The sequence below is a fragment of the Bactrocera neohumeralis genome, chromosome 4 (genome assembly GCF_024586455.1).
Source record: "Bactrocera neohumeralis isolate Rockhampton chromosome 4, APGP_CSIRO_Bneo_wtdbg2-racon-allhic-juicebox.fasta_v2, whole genome shotgun sequence".
Lineage (NCBI taxonomy): Eukaryota > Metazoa > Arthropoda > Insecta > Diptera > Tephritidae > Bactrocera > Bactrocera neohumeralis.
In genome coordinates this window covers 50,557,506-50,574,393 of record NC_065921.1, presented here as the reverse complement: position 1 = coordinate 50,574,393, position 16,888 = coordinate 50,557,506, and the positions used below count along the sequence as shown (strand labels likewise).

General features: G+C 34.4%; 1 protein-coding gene across 2 annotated transcripts in view; it reads left to right on the top strand.

Annotated features, from left to right (window-relative positions):
- The first annotated feature begins 517 nt into the window (after positions 1 to 517).
- The window catches only part of LOC126754579 (dnaJ homolog subfamily B member 3), a 42,487-nt gene continuing 26,116 nt past the window's right edge, over positions 518 to 16,888 (top strand). The window contains exon 1 of one of the 2 annotated variants that reach the window (XM_050466676.1): positions 518 to 792. The gene's annotated coding sequence lies outside the window, so the exon portion shown is untranslated. The remainder of the gene's footprint in view (positions 793 to 16,888) is intronic. The other variant, XM_050466675.1, reaches the window with a different exon arrangement.

The following is a 16,888-nucleotide window of genomic DNA, read 5'->3' as shown; positions in this document are numbered from 1 at the left end:
GACAATTATAGCATAAATTTTATATACCAATTAAAATAATAAATTTAAAATGAGCAAAGATATTTTGATTTATGCTTGTATAAGTTTATTAAATTTAAGACTTCGCTCATTCCCAACACATTTTTTATAACTTTTCTGTAAATTAACAATATTAAACTAAATATTAATTTTATGGAAAAATATTATTTTGAAAATGTACTTTATTTTTATAATATGACACAACCGTCTTAATACTCGCTCTACTAAATTTAATATTACTAATATGAAAATGCCGTCGGTATATGTGTAAATGGGATATGTTGCCTCTTCGAAATTTTCATAGAAATGAAAAAGCTGCTGAAGTGCCGGCTTATTGCTTTCAATATATGGCATACTATTAGTATTCAATACATTGCTTTCCTTAAGCAATATGGAGTCTCCACAGGCAGTAGGCATGGCCATACCGTTAGTATGCCATAAACTTTATCCTGTCGAGATGCCCCGTTACTATGGTTGTCAATAGTATCCACACTGCGATCCACCTTGGTTCGCTTTTAATGTGGATTATATTTCAGCAAATTTCTATGCACTCTTTTAAAAACGGCAAACCGATCGAATAATCTGAAAGAGAATGCGGGGTGTACGAGTGTGAATAAATAAATTGTTATTTGGATACACAAAAGTGATAAATTATTGACATATTGTTTAAGAAATATTTTGAAGTGCTTTGGAAATAATAGAAATTTGTGCTCTGAACGCAAGGCTCTTTTTTTTATATTTTCTGCAGTTGAAAGAAGGGTGAAAAGTAAGCGGGTACTTTTACGTATTGTACACCTTTTTAACATATTGATACCTGTGTATGTGTATGTATATATATAAAGACAAAAGAAGTTAAATGTATTGAATTTGTGCATTTTTAAACAAGGTTGTCAATACACATCTGTGTATATAAATAATCATATTTTAAATTGCAAAATAGTTGGTTAAAGTTGATCTGTGCTGATTCATTTGTTATAAAGAAATGCCGAGATTGATTGAATGGCATCAGCAATAGAGAAGAAATTGTTTCACACGGTTTCAACAGTTCAGCTGTTGTACTTTTTCATTTTGCGAATTGTATTTGAAGAATATTTTAAAAGAAAACTTTTTCAGTTTGTGTTTGATTCTATAATTATTTGTGCACTTTTTTTTTCAAATTACAATGCATAATGTGCATATGCATTTGTAGGTTTTGTGCGTGTACATATAAATGTAATATGTACAATAAAAGGCATAATGAATATCTGAGTCAATAAACCATATAAAATAAATAAGTTTCGTTAAAAATTATAAAATATATACGTATTATTAAAAAGTTCAAAAATAACTTTATTTCTATATTTAACTTTCGTTGAAATTCATTTATTTATATAGTAAATAAAAATAAAAATGGTTGTAAACAACAAAAAATTAGTGTTTCCATATTTTGTAATCGAATAAAAATAAGTAAAACAAGTATGAAAGGACTAAGTTCAGGTGCCCGGAAAATACTTTAAGGTGTAAAACAAATCATATAAAGTAAAATCTGCCGGATGTTCGAAAATCCTGATATTGGTTATATAGGGGCAAGACCACGTTCGCTCAAATTTATCTATTTTCCCATTTTTATTAAAATAACTCACATATTGGCCGATATATGTATGCGGTACAAAGTTACCCGGAAGTTCGAAAGTCTCTATATTAAGTGTATAGGAGGCTAGGGGAAGTATTGATCCGATTCAACCTTTTTTTGACATACAGACATATCATAATAAAAAGGGAATTATCCCTTAATTTCAGTTAAATACGTATGACACCCACAATGATGATTTTCGATCAAAAGTCAACCTACCTTGAGGGGATTAAATATGCGGTATAAACCAATAAATACTTTTCAAGCCTCTAGGTACCGAATATTTAATCCCCGGCACCTAGTGGCTTGAAAAGTTTTTATTGGATTTCAATTTTTAGTCATAAGTTGCACACACTAAAGACATTATTTGCTTCTTGATTTGTGCACTGGAAACTTAATGAATGAAGTTAAAGTGCGCTTATTGTTATTGTGCGTGTAATAATAATGTAATGTAAAATATAAAATGCTTATTTTAAGCAAACATCTAAAATATTAATAAAAAATAAATATGTAGAAATATTGCAGTGAATTGTAAGTGTATAAAAGTGCATAATACGGAAAAAAAACTAACCATAAGTCGAGAAATTGCAAAATTAAATTTGCAAACATTTCAACTTTAAATGCAAATATCTCGAAAACTATAAGTTTGCGACGGCAATAATTATATATATTCTTAATCTGGAGCATCAGCACTATCCAACCATACCACTTTTAACCCTGAAATCGTGGGATGGTATACTAAAGCCGACCCTTTTACTCTTATAATTTTATCTTTTATGTACACCAACGCACATTTATTTTATAAGAAATTAACGGCCCAGTACGTTCTTCGCTACGTTTAAAGTGAAATAATAAAAGTTTTTTTTTCACATAGAATTCATTTATTCAAACAAAAAAATATTTAATTAATTGCTAGTATTTTAAAACTTAATTATAAGTATTTTAAAACTTAATTATAATTGTTTGAATTGAAATGACGAAAAAAAAAATAACCATGGCAATTATTGTGCAAATGCAGAGAATCTAAAATAAAATAATTAAAATAAAGCTTTATTTACAACAAATATTAAAAAAAGATACGCGTGAAGTGTTTTCAATATAAGTGAAAAAGTTAACAATACACAAATTATCAATGTAAAAGTCGTCAATTTTTCAACTTTAAATGCAAATATCTGTAAAACTATAAGTCAGCGGCAACTAAATGTATATATTTTCGTGATCTGGAGAACGCCACCTTTCCAGTGACACCCATTTTATCCCCGAAATCCGGGGATGCTAATCTAAATCCCAGCCATTGTTTGAATTGAAATGACATATTAGTTGGAATCATAGAGATACGCGGTTTCAAACAACTTCTCCTTTTGATTTAGCAGTTTAGATAATTTCTTCAATCAAATTCGGCAGCAACTTTTTCACTGCAAACAGCAACAGGTTGTATATGAGTATAATAATTTTGGAGCATCAAAAGATGTCATTTGTAAAGTCGATCTGTATTGTTAAAAAAAGCTTCAACGTTTGAGATGTCTCAAAAAATAATGAATACAAGGGTCGGTTTTTAATGCTGGTAATCTTACTTAGCCATTAGCACAACTCATCCCGGGCGCTTCACCTTGAAAGTTAGCCGGATCACAATGTGTATAACTTCCGGCCATCATTCCAATGTATGCGTACATAACATATACATACTATAACCAATCTGACTGTTATAATTTAAAGCCAAAATAGCACAACGTATTCGTGAGCCGTACAAGATGCAGTGCAAGTACAGGGTCAAGATATTTATTTCGTGCCATTCGACCGATTTTGTGCAAACTTCACATTAACCACCTACTAAATAGTCCGAACAAAGCCTAAAGATTTGGTTTGGATAGGTGAGCCTGTTTTTAAGTTATAAAATTACAAATTCACGCTTGATGTGGGTCACCCATACATAGATAATACTACTACTACCATCTATACATATGATTTCTATTAGTTAGATTTTATAATATAATCCATTAGTTAATGAGACATAGCATTTTTGTGAAGCAACTTGTGTTAGTTTACAAAAAAATTGATCATAAAAGTTTTTCGTGTGTTAATAAAGCATTGCTTTTTGGGAGAAATTGATCGTAATAAACTCCATCATTTCACACTGGAGTCCAATCGAGAGACATTGTAGAAGACTGCACATGATAAACCGGTCTTCAAGCACGGAAAGACGAAAAAGTCGACTGGCAAGGTTATGACATCAGTCTTTTGGGATGCACGTGGTTTAATATGCATAGACTGATTACTGAGCCAGTTATCCTTTTCACTTTGTATTCACTTGACGCCAAAAAAAAAACAATAACGCGCTATTTATAGGCGCATTCCCGCCGATACCGGCCCAAAATTAGCTATTATTTGTAGTAAAAAGTAAATAACAAAAAAATGTTTTTGTGGGATATTCATAAGAGATAGACATGTACCATCGGGGAGTTTTCTGTAGACATTTTCAATGGGTACAATACTTAGTACATTATTTTGATAAATCTCATAGGGTTCAGCCTGCGCTTCCAGTATAAGCGGAAAAAATTTAATTATTTACGACATCACATTAGAAAACTCAAAAATAATATTTCTCCACTATTTAATGTATGTTATTATACATAATTATAAACCTTCTTCTTCAATCACTCTATCCGCATCAAAATCCGTTGGGTAGTTTGAAAGATTTATGCATACAAAGGGACATAGGGACAGAAAAAAAGGGACTTTCTTTTATATTCTGTATTGATTCATAAATAACTTTTTTTCAATTCTTTTTGTTCACACAATATCAAAAGGGTTAAATTCTAACTAAAAATAATTGTTACTTTATCTACATGGTTTACCAAGGAACCAAAAGTATTAAAGAAAAATAATAGCCAATGTCAGTAACACAAAATTAGCCAACAACACAAAATTAGTTTTTGCGTAGAATTCCGGCTATTCGCGGCGATTTTTTGCCACGCTTCAAAAAAATAATCCTGGTCGGTCCAACACAGAGGCGTCTACAGTTCTTTCGCATCTACCCTCCATGGTTGGACCAATACCGAGGCGTCTTCAGTTATTTCGCGTAGAAAGATTTTTGGATCCTGTATTCACGGTGTAATCCTTCTTTATTATTTATTTTTATTCGTTTACAAAATATGGCAACACAAATTTTTTCTTTGCCTGCAACCATTTTCTTATTGTATGGGAATATAAATCCATTTGGATTTTTAACGATAGTTAAATATTGAATTAAAGCTGGTTTTGCAATATTTAATGTACTGTGTAAAAACCAAAAGTGTTAGTGGATATAAAAGTTAAAATATATGTGTAATATTCATTAAAAGTCAAAGAAACCCGGACTGAATTTTTAAACTTTGAATGCAAATATCTCAAAAACCATTTCAGATATACTACTAGTAAGACTTTGTTCATAATTTTTAAATACTTAATTTATTCTTCGAACCCAATTTTTTTGCTCACAAAGTAATCTCCTTGGCCCTGATTAAAACTCACGAAAATCAATGAAGGATGCTACGTTGCATTATCATGGTGGAAAAATCAAGAGCTGTCGCCCATAATTCCGGCCTATTTTTCCAAATAGCTCCGCACAAACGACGCATAACACAAATTCGAAGTGCACCACACCTCGATAATGGAAGAAAACTGTCAACAAAACATTAATTTTTGACCTGGTGCGACGCCGTTTTTCGAAAAAGTGATTTTGGAACCAGTCGCGCTTTCACATTTCTTAGGCTTAAACGACCTTTCAAACTATTTTTCACTGATCCTTCCGATATTCCAATAATTCCAGTAAGATCTCTGACTGTTAATCGGTGATTCCTGAGTACAAATTCCTTTATTTTATCAAAGTGTTGATCATCAGTTGATGTTAGATAGATAAATGTTTATTTATTTATTTAACGCCAATCGGCACTATACATCTAATAACAATTATAATTCTAAATAAGACAACAGGCTTAAACATATAAAATTAGGAATTAAACTCGTAGCCTAGTTCATATGCTAGTATTTTAATAAAGCTTTTTTAACGACCTTTCTGAGGTTCTGTAGAGACCCGCTGAAGAAGTTGATGTCACCGTGCAAAGAGTTTACCAATCTACAGATTCTTTCCTTTGGGCCATTGATTACATAGTTTTTGTTCGATCTGGAAGTTTTCAGAATCCTCATCTGTCTAAGGTTAAGCTCATTTGGTACGATTTCAAAGTCTGCAAGGATTTCTGGGGCATCAATTAATCCATTGAGAATTTTGAATAAGAAGATGAGGTCTGCTACCTGCCGTCGAGATTTCAGGTCATTTATTTTCAGGATTCTTCGGACGTCTTCAGTTGAATTGATATCGTTTCTGTGTCTGTTATGAAATAGCAGCGCTTTGCAGAACTTGTGCTGGATTCTCTCTACTCTGTTGATCATTGAGTCCGTGAATGGGGACCAAATCACTGTTCCATATTCTAGAATAGGTAGCACTATTGCTGAGAATAGGCAGGTTAACGAGCAATTGTTCTCAAATTCTCTACACATCCGATTAATCAACCCTGGTACTTTGTATGCCTGCGAAGTAATTTTATCGATGTGTTTCTTGAAATTTAGTCTTCTGTCAATAGTTATACCCAGGTCTCTGATGTCTTCAACTTCCGTGAGTCTTTGGTCGTTCAAGGTGTAGGTTAAAGGTACCTGCGTATGCGCACGGGTGAAGGACATCACTGCGCATTTTTTCACATTCAAAACAAGTTTATTTATCTTACACCAGTTATACAGCTCATCTATATCGTTTTGTAAGATGTGAATATCAGAAACGGTGAAAATTCTACGAAAAATTTTTAAATCGTCAGCGTATAATAAGTACTCAGACTGTAGTTTCCTCCCAATGTCATTCACAAATATGTTGAAGAGTATGGGTCCAAGATGGGATCCCTGGGGGACACCAGATGTGACATCATACTCATCTGAAATGTGTCCATCGATTCTTACTTGCAACCTTCTTCCTGTTAGGTACGATCTGATCCAGCATAGTGCATTGCAATTCACTCCATAATTTTTTAGCTTCACCATAAGGGTCTCATGGTCCACTTTGTCGAATGCCTTGCTAAAGTCCGTATATATTGAATGAACTGGAATACCACTGTCCATGGCCTTCAAGATGTAGTTGACATAGGTATATAAGTTTGTTGTAGTGGATCTGCCACCAACAAATCCGTGCTGCTTAGGAGAAATGATATTTCTGAATGTTGATATCAACTGAGACAAGACAATTTTCTCAAACAGTTTTGCTAATGCAGATTGGATACATACAGGTCTATAATTGGTAACGTTAGATCTTGGGCCGTTTTTGTGGATGGGACTGATGAACGACGATTTCCACGCCGATGGAAAGGTTCCGTGATAAAAAGACTTACTGAATATATGCGTGATAGGTTCACAGAGCCCGACAGCACAGTTGCGTAGAAATATATTAGGCAGACCATCAGGTCTTGCTCCTTTTTTTAGATCCAGAGCCAATAGCTGCTTAAAAACTTCGTTGAAGTTAGCATCAAATTCATTTGGCTCCACATTTCCTACAATGTCAGCAGATTGATGATGACCAATTCCGCTGGGGCTTATTGTATAGGTGTCTTTGAAGTAAGATGCGAAGATATTACTAATCTCCGCACCCGAATGAGCGGTTAGGTCATTCCATGTCATGGTAGCTGGGACTCCCATGTCGGTACCCCTTTTGTTCTTGACAAACCTCCAGAATTCATTTTTGTCTGAAGAGACTAGATTTTCCACTTTATTAATGTATGACTTGTAGCATATTGCACTTAATTTCTTGCATTCGAGTCTCAGTTGGCTAAAACATCTATAATTTGACTTATTTTTATTCCTCCTATATCTGATATGTGCAGATTTCTTCAATTTAATTTTATTTATAAGTTCTTTAGAGAACCAGCAGGGAAATTTACTTGGTTTCCTCGAATATACAGGGACGAACTCAGAAATACCTTCTTGTACTTTATTATAAAACCATAAGGTTACTTCTTTTATTTTGTATAGCTCAATCCAGTTAGATCTTAAAAAGAAAGCATTAAGACTCACATAGTCGGCTTTCTTAAACGAATAAGAAGGAGGATAATTTGGTATTAGGCTAGGCTGAAAATCCAAGGAGATCTCCAGAGGCGGGTGATATTTATCGACAGTCGTGAAAGCAAGAGTTTCGTTGATTGAGAGATCCAAATTACTGAAACATAAATCCAACAGTTTATTTTTTTATTTAAGATGTTATTGAATTGTTGACACTCAATAAGGGCCGTGGTATCGTACAGCAGCTTCTCACAATCAAAGCGCGGTGTACTGCTATTCAAATTGTAGTCTCCCACTATCATGATCCTTGAATCCGGAAATTTTTCTCTCAAATGTATTAATATTTCAGTATGGGCATAGTATATCTCATAATTAGATTGTGGTGGTATATATACGCACCCAATGATGATACAAGTATTATCACCTTTGATCCTTATGAAGATCTGTTCTATGTTATTGTTCCCAATGGATATAAGCTCAGCTTTAATTATTCGTTTAAAAGCGATCAGGACACCACCTCCTCTTTCGCATCCTGTCGAAGTATCCCTGTCCTTCCTTAGTGTGATATAGGAGCTGTCGATGAATTCGTTATTTTGAATAGATGAGTGAAGCCAGGACTCTGTGATACATATACATATACGAACTACTTGCTGATGAGGTTAGGAACTCGCTGAATTTTGTCCTTAGACCGCGCGTATTCTGGTAGTATACTTGTAGCTGCTTTAGGTTTCCTTTCCTCGACGACTTGGCGAAAGTTTGTGTTAACAATTCTAGGCGTGCCATTCACGTATTTAATGGTTTTGTTTTTCACGCCACTGTCATTCAGCAATCTAAGTTTTTCCCTCAGTGATTGCAAATGTGACTGCTGAGCCGGAGTAAGATCTGACTTGAAAGAGACTCGTGTGTCAGGATCAGGTTTGGATCTTAGTATACTTCTGGCACAAGTGACAGACTGTGTCTCAATCAGCAAAGGCCTAGACCGATCGGGTATTGGACGCCCTATCCTGCGTAGCTTGAACGATTTCATATTGTCATGAAGCTCTTCAGGAATGACTGATGATAACCGTGCTCTATCTTCTTCTAGGCGTACTTTACCATCTACCGCCTCGGATTCGGTATTATTAAATGCGATCACATTGGCTTCCCGCTTCTTACGCTCATTGATCTCCGTAATGACCTCCTCTGGATGAAGTGAAGAGAATGAACTTAATTTGTCTTCTATTTCCGCAACTCTTTTTTCTAAATGTGAGCACTTTTTCGACATAGCCTCGTTTAGTTTATTTATCTCACTCCTTATATCTGAGAGGTTACCCTCAATAGACTGCTTAAATTTATCGAACTTTGACTCAATTTTGTTTGACAGTTTGATGAGTAAGTTTTCATATTTATCGAGGGACTCGTCGTCTGTGACGTCACTATCATTCTCAACTAACTCAGAATCTCGCTGGCCATCTGATATCCTTACACTAACCTCGCAAAGACACTTGCCGCACTTCCAAACTTATTTATTTTTTAATACTTTATTAGCTGTAGCCCTAAATTCTTCGCTGCTAAGTCCGGTACACCGAGCGTGATGCCAGTAGCTGCATTGAGCACATTGAATGCTGCTGGTACCTTCACGAATAACATTAAGACAAGCCCCGCAAGCAAATTTGCTGGTTGACTTTTTACGAGGCATAATCACCGTACTTAATGTTCACTTCGATTACTTTCAATCACTTTCACCTCACTTAACAAATCGTTAAGCAATATCGTTAAAATTAGATATTTATGAAAATAAAACAACCAATAAATGATCAGCACAAAATTTAGCACTTGTTGTTTAGCCTAGTGTTGCCACCTGTTTGCAGATAATAACTATATAATGTTATGAGGTAATGCACCGCGACCTAAAGTCTATTGTGCCCTCTACGATATCACAAGTCCTGCCAGAGTCCCAGCAGCCTGAATAGCTCTAGGAGTTTGCCGGGCGCTACTGAGGTAATGTGATCCCTGCTGATATAGATGGAATCCAGGGCCTTAAGCCTTTTTCCACAGATTGCTGTGCAATCCAGAATTAGGTGTGCTGGTGTTTCCTGTCCCATGTCACAGAACCGGCAGTTAGCACAGGAGGCTATGCCCATGTTGGACAAGGGTTTCCTGAGCCTGCAGTGATCAGTTGATGTTGATGACAGTCCTTGACGTGGTTCCGAAAGACAAGCGTATACTAAACACTACTTTATTAAACGTAAATAAGTCGAAAATCATTTATTACGAATATTAAAACTGTTTTTTTTTAATAAGAAAAAGCATTGTTCAAAATAATATATGTAAAATATATACTATCTATATTTTTTTTAATAAAAATAAAAAAAAATCAAGTTATCCTTTAATCCGTCCACTGGTTTTTAATAGCCTGTTTATCCAACGCAAAGTTTCTTTGCTCCTTATATTGAATTGAAATAGCTGCCAATCTGTCCCCGAATCGCGGCTCTCGTTAACTAGCGAAATTCATGTATTTTTTTTGTTTTCGTGTCGTTGTACTCGCTATCTAAGAGCACTTTCGAAATTTGAAATTTTCTCATTCGGTAACGTTTTCTCGTTTGAACGAAAGAATCGAAATTTCACTCGTTAGCTATTTGAGAAACGATATAGTACAAATTAAAAACAAAAATTAATATATCAGTTAAAAGTAATCGGAGGCAAAATGTGAGTTATTTTTCTTTTATTGAATAAATATGCGTAAAAAAAATTTGATGAGTGATTTTATGCTACAGCATCAAGACTAGGCAAAAAATATTTTCCCTAATTGTGGGGAAGTCAAATTTGCAGCAAATAAGCTATGGGATGCATTGACGCTAAAACTTAACGCTGCCGGGCCACCGATGAAAAATGCCAAATTTTGGAGAAAAGTAAGATCAACAAATAATATTAATTAAATAAATAAAATAATATATGATTAAAATAATAATAAAATACAAAAATAGGTATAGGTAACAGAAAAGCAACTCCTCCAAGCTACGGGGAGAGATGTTGCAGTAGAAGGGTTGACATTAGTTAAATCTTTTGGAAATGTAGTGCCAGAAGAAGGTTTAAATGAGTTGGTAGAGATGATTATTAATAGCGAGGAAGAAGAAAGGAAGCCTATTGTCGAAAGCGAAAAGTTTTCTCTTTTGAAATCCAATTTACGCGCATATGAAGCAACGCAAGCCCAAAGAAAAATATTGAAAAACTAATTACTTTAAAGGAGAGATCGCTGCAAATAAAAGAAGAGGCACATAAAGCAGATATGCAAAAAAAAGCTGTGGAGTTGCAGATTAAAACTTATGAGCTTGATATTTTAAAGAGAAAAGTTCAGAAATAAACACCAAGTTCCTGTTTTTATATTTAATATATATTTTATTTTATTTTTATTGAATATACATATGTATATTTATTAAAGCAAAATATGAATTCAAATGTTGTTGGAACGTTTAGTTCAATTATTATCTAAATACAACATAATATGATCTCTAATTTGATGACCAATTTTAGTTAAATCAGTCTTATTTTCCGTATCTATTTCTGTATCATTGTTTTCATTCTCAAAATATCTGCAATATGTCGAATTTTTAAATTGTATTACTATACCGACTTCTTGTATCATTACTGAGAATTTTCCACCGGACTTTCAGTATACCTATGGTTCGTTCAGCAATACAGCGTGCTTGGCACGAGCCAAGCTCGGGGTTTCTAAATGGTGTCAAACACCATGGTTCCAAAGGATATCCATAATCTCCCGTTAATTGAGAAAGTACGTAAATATGTCTGCAAATATATTTTGTAGCTGTATAAGTGCATATATTACCCAAAAGCCAGACATTTCTCATATTGTTTTGATTATATGCTGAGGGTTAATTTTTTTTGCCTGCAATAAATAAATTTAGTAAATTTATACATATATAAACGTATAATAAATTTAAATATTTACGATCAATTCCGATTCAAAAACTTTTTCTTTTATTTTGTTTCGTATTTCATGTTATTCGAAAATGTGATTTAGAGCTACAGCAGGGAAGTTATTTCATAAAATTTCTATTCGTTTCGTATCAAGTGCGACGATCCGCACACTCGACACGTTATGAAATTTCACTCGATACGATAACTTGCTCGCTCACGACTGCCGCGATTCGGGCCCTGCTCTTAAGGTCAATCCACAAATTCTCGATCAGATTGTGATCAGGATATAAATTATAAATAAAGTATTTCACCCCTTTTTTCTCCTATGGGACCGAACAATTTTTAATGTTCTACGACAAAAGTTTTTCTCTTCTGTATGTGGACATTTCGTAAAAGATAAATTTTTCTAGCTTCGCGAAAGATTACCGCGAGCAATCAGGCTAATTTTTCTTGGACGACCACGAGTCTCTTTTATTTTTTCCTTTAGAGTTTTTAGTTACACAGTTTTCCCATCGCCCTAACAAATTTGCAATGAGTTTTTACGTTTTTCCTTTATCACGCAATTTTTTTATCACTCGACGCTCAGGTGCAGTCCCAGCTAAACGCATTCTTATTCTTTTGTGCATAAGCTTTTTTTTCTTAATCTGGAGAACCTCTTCCATCCATACATATCTATTTCAACCCCGAAATCCGTTCATTTTAAATCCCAGCCGTTTTATCCTTTATGTCAAAAAAAAACTTTTTTCTTATAAATTTTCTGCTTAAATTTTGTTGATTTTTTATGATTTACAATTTATTCGTAAATATTTTCATTATTAGAAACCTTAGAAAAATATAGTTTTATGCTATGTTCGGACGGACATACATTTGTGTGTTGTGGAATCTAAGTCTTTCGGACTGACAATGTATGTTTTCGATGAGTTTTCACTGACAACTCACAAATTTATTTGTTTGTTTACATTTTGAGCAATGGTAAGTTTTGGATGCCTTAATAATGGACCGCGAAGAGCACTAATTTTGTTTTGCCAAAATTAATTCAATGAGTAGGACCTCTCCCCTATCACTCTACAAATTTCTTTTTTTGTATTTTTGCTTTTCCATTTTTCAATATCAATAGGGGGATTCTCATGCTCTTGCAAGATTGCACGATGACACAAAATGCAAAAATCCTATACCGAAATATGCAAGGCCAAGAGACGACCCATTACAGAACTTAGTAATATATGACGGCACGAAAATAAACATGGGTTTTGATCTGACATATTTTACAGGCACTGCAAATAATTTTTTGCGTGTGTTTGTTGTGCCGTTGCACCAAGAGGAAAATTCTGCAATTTCTGCACCGTGAAAGGGTTTTGCAAGAGCAAGAGAATCCCCCTAATATGACAATATCAAGTGACAGCTGTATTTGTATATGGAATGTAAACAAATATCAAGTGACAATTTTGGGCCGGCAAAATATGTCTTCCAATAAAATCGATTAAACTAGAGCAGGCACCGATTATAGTAAGTGGAATGTAGGTTTTGAAGTAGTTTTCAGCGAAAACTGGTTTTCTATGTGTTTTCATTTGACAGATTTTACATGGACGAAAAAACAAGTTTTAGGGCGAAAACCAGTTTTTCCCACGAAAACATGTTTTCATTGTCGGTCCGAACATAGTACTATATCATAAAAACAAAACGGCTGATTTTGACATTCTGAATTGAAACACTTATGATAAAATGTTATTTTTGAGCTATCGACACAAGTGATCTCCTTTTTACACGGTTAACTGGGACAGTAAATTACTGGTTCAAAAAATCAGATTTTCACGAAATTTATTCATCCTTCGGTATCTTGATTTTGTTCTGGCGTAAATAATTCAAATTCAGATCATACTTTTGACATCTGGTACTTCCAATTCTTACCCCCTGTATCGCGCGACGATGAGATTGACGAGATTTCATAATATTCTGCGTTTTTTAAGATCCGAAAAAAGAAAACAAGACTGTTCCAATTCGTGATTTGTGGACGATGTTGAATTCCAATTTAGCTCAGATGTACAAACCAACCGCAAACTTGACAGAAAACACTTGAGAAAAAAATTTGGCGGCTCCAAAGTAGTGGTAGAAACATCTGCATGTACATATATGTAACTACTTTAATACTCTACCCGTTGCTTAATATATGTTATTGTGGAGTATTACCATTGTTGACTCGGTAAAAAAATAATAAACCTTACATCCCTATAGTTATGGCAGCAAATAGGACACAAAAATTATAAATTCTTATAATAAAGCTGTCGTTGACACAATGGACCAAATGGTCCGCAGGTACACAAGTCAATGACGAACGAGATGGCCAATGGTAATGTTGTTCAACATGCTAGACATTTCTTCGCTTGCTTCATATATTATTTATTATGAAAATAATAAAATGATTGCCAAAAAACCAACAGAACGTCGTCAATTTATGCGTAAACTAAGTGAAGAACTATCATTGCCGATGATTGAACAACGTATGGCGAAAATAAAAAAAAATAATAAATTAATTATAAACAAGTAAGGAAGGGCTAAGTTCGGGTGTCACCGAACATTTTATACTCTCGCCTTCATTATCCGTCATTTACATATTTTTCAAATACCGTATTTGTGTAAAGTTTTATTCCGCTATCATCATTGGTTCCTAATGTATATATTATACAGAAAAGGCATCAAATGGAATTCAAAATAGCGTTATATTGGAAGAAGGCGTGGTTGTAAACCGATTTCACCCATATTTCGTACATGTCATCAGGGTGTTAAGAAAATATTATATACCGAATTTCATTGAAATCGGTCTAGTAGTTCCTGAGCTATGGTTTTTGGTCCATAAGTGGGCGACACCACGCCCGTTTTCAATTTAAAAAAAAGCCTGGGTGCAGCTTTATTCTGCCATTTCTTCCGTAAAATTTAGTGTTTCTGACGTTTTTTGTTAGTCGGTTAACGCACTTTTAGTGATTTTCAACATAACCTTTGTATGGGAGGTGGGCGTGGTTATTATCCGATTTCTTCCATTTTTGAACTGTATATGGAAATGCCGGAAGGAAACGACTCTATAGAGTTTGGTTGACATAGCTATAGTAGTTTCCGAGATATGTACAAAAAACTTAGAAGGGGGCGGGGCCACGCCCACTTTTCCAAAAAAATTACTTCCAAATATGCCCCTCCTTAATGCGATCCTCTGTGCCAAATTTCACTTTAATATCTTTATTTATGGCTTAGTTATGACACTTTATAGGTTTTCGGTTTTCGCCATTTTGTGGGCGTGGCAGTGGGCCGATTTTGCCCATCTTCGAACTTAACCTTTTTATGGAGCCAAGAAATACGTGTACCAAGTTTCATCATGATATCTCAATTTTGACTCAAGTTACAGCTTGCACGGACGGATGGACAGAGGCACGGACGGACAGACAGACATCCGGATTTCAACTCTACTCGTCACCCTGATCACTTTGGTATATATAACCCTATATCTGACTCTTTAAGTTTTAGGACTTACAAACAACCGTTATGTGAACAAACCTAAAATACTCTCCTTAGCAACTTTGTTGCGAGAGTATAAAAATTTCAGATATAGGTCCAAATTGAGGAAATGATTCTGTGGTGCCGTCGCCATTTTGAAACTCGTGTTATTATAACATGTTCTAAAATGAATTTACCTATGAAATTTTTATTTTATTGCAGAAAAAGTATATACAGTAGTATCTCGATAGACCGGACACCCTTTAGTCCGGACACCTCTACTATTATCCGGACAGTTTTATATTTTTTACTCTCTAATCCGAACGCTACAAAAAATGCAGACTTTTTTTTCTTTTTTCGCTTTGGTATTATGATTTTTACTTTGCGTTGTGAGTTTTTGCTGCAGCAGTTCGAAGAATATCGGTACTTTAACGAAAAAATGTGCGTATATATGTACTACATACGTACTTAATGTATTGCCAATTATAGTGTATTTATTCCAAGAATGATATTATTCTCTACACGGCGGTGCACCGTTTGTTTATTCATAGTTCGTGAAGTCGCACAGTGACTGGACTTGCATACAATTTCTTTGTTATTAAAATGAGCGGCAGACAAATAAATAAAAGAGCTCATAAAACCCTTTCTATTCAGAAAAATCGTATTCGAATGTGAAATATTAGATCGCCTTGATAAAGGAAAATCAATTAGATACGTTGCAGAACAATTTCGAGTAACAAAATCTACTGTATTTGACATAAAAAAGAAACGTGATGCTATCAGAAAGTATGCGTCCAACTGTGTGCAGAAACCAGGTTAGTTAAAGTGGAACCAATTTTGGTTTCCAAATTTAATAACTTAGTGGTATTTCTCAGAAAAAAGGCAGATCTCATGGTCTAGGAAAACATCCGGATATGGAGAAGGCCTTAATGACTTGGTTTGTTCAACAGAGAAACCAGAATATTCCTATATCAATCGAAATGATTCAACACAAAGCAAAATATTTTTATAATCAAATAACTGGCAAAAATGATTTTGGGGCAAGTTTGGGGTGGATTTCAAATTTTAAAGCACGACATGGTATAAGGAAATTAAAAATTTGTGGTGAAAAAGTAAGCAGTGATGTTTCTGCAGTGGAACCATTCAGGCAAAAATTAAAATCTATTATAGAAGAAATGGACCTAGACCATGACCAGATTTATAATGCAGATGAATCGGCAGCCTTTTGGGAAGTTATTCCTGCAAATACATTGGCGCACTCGCAAGAAAAATCTGCATCTGGTCGAAAAATTTCAAAGGATCGCGTAACTTTATGCCTTGTTGCAATGCATCTGGCACACATAAGCTACTCCTTTTGGTAATAGGCAAATCAACTAATCCACGATCATTTAAAAATTGCAATGTGCCTGTAACTTATAAAGCAACTAAAAAAGGTTGGATGTCAACGTTCTTATTTACTGAATGGTACAGGAAATATTTTATACCGGATGTAAAAAAAATTTTGCAAGACAATAATAGACCATTAAAAGCTATTTTACTAATCGACAATGCTCCATGCCACCCAAGATCAGAAGATATTGACATAGACACTAATTTTCGAATTGTCTTTCTTCCACCCAATTGGACAGCAATCATACAGCCTTTAGATCAAAATTTAATTCAAAATGTTAAAGTGTCTTACAGAAAAGAACTTTTGAATTATCTTCCAATTGATAATACAGATATTGGAATTGCATTAAAAAACTTTACGCTACGAAATTGCGTCACACTTTTAAACAATGC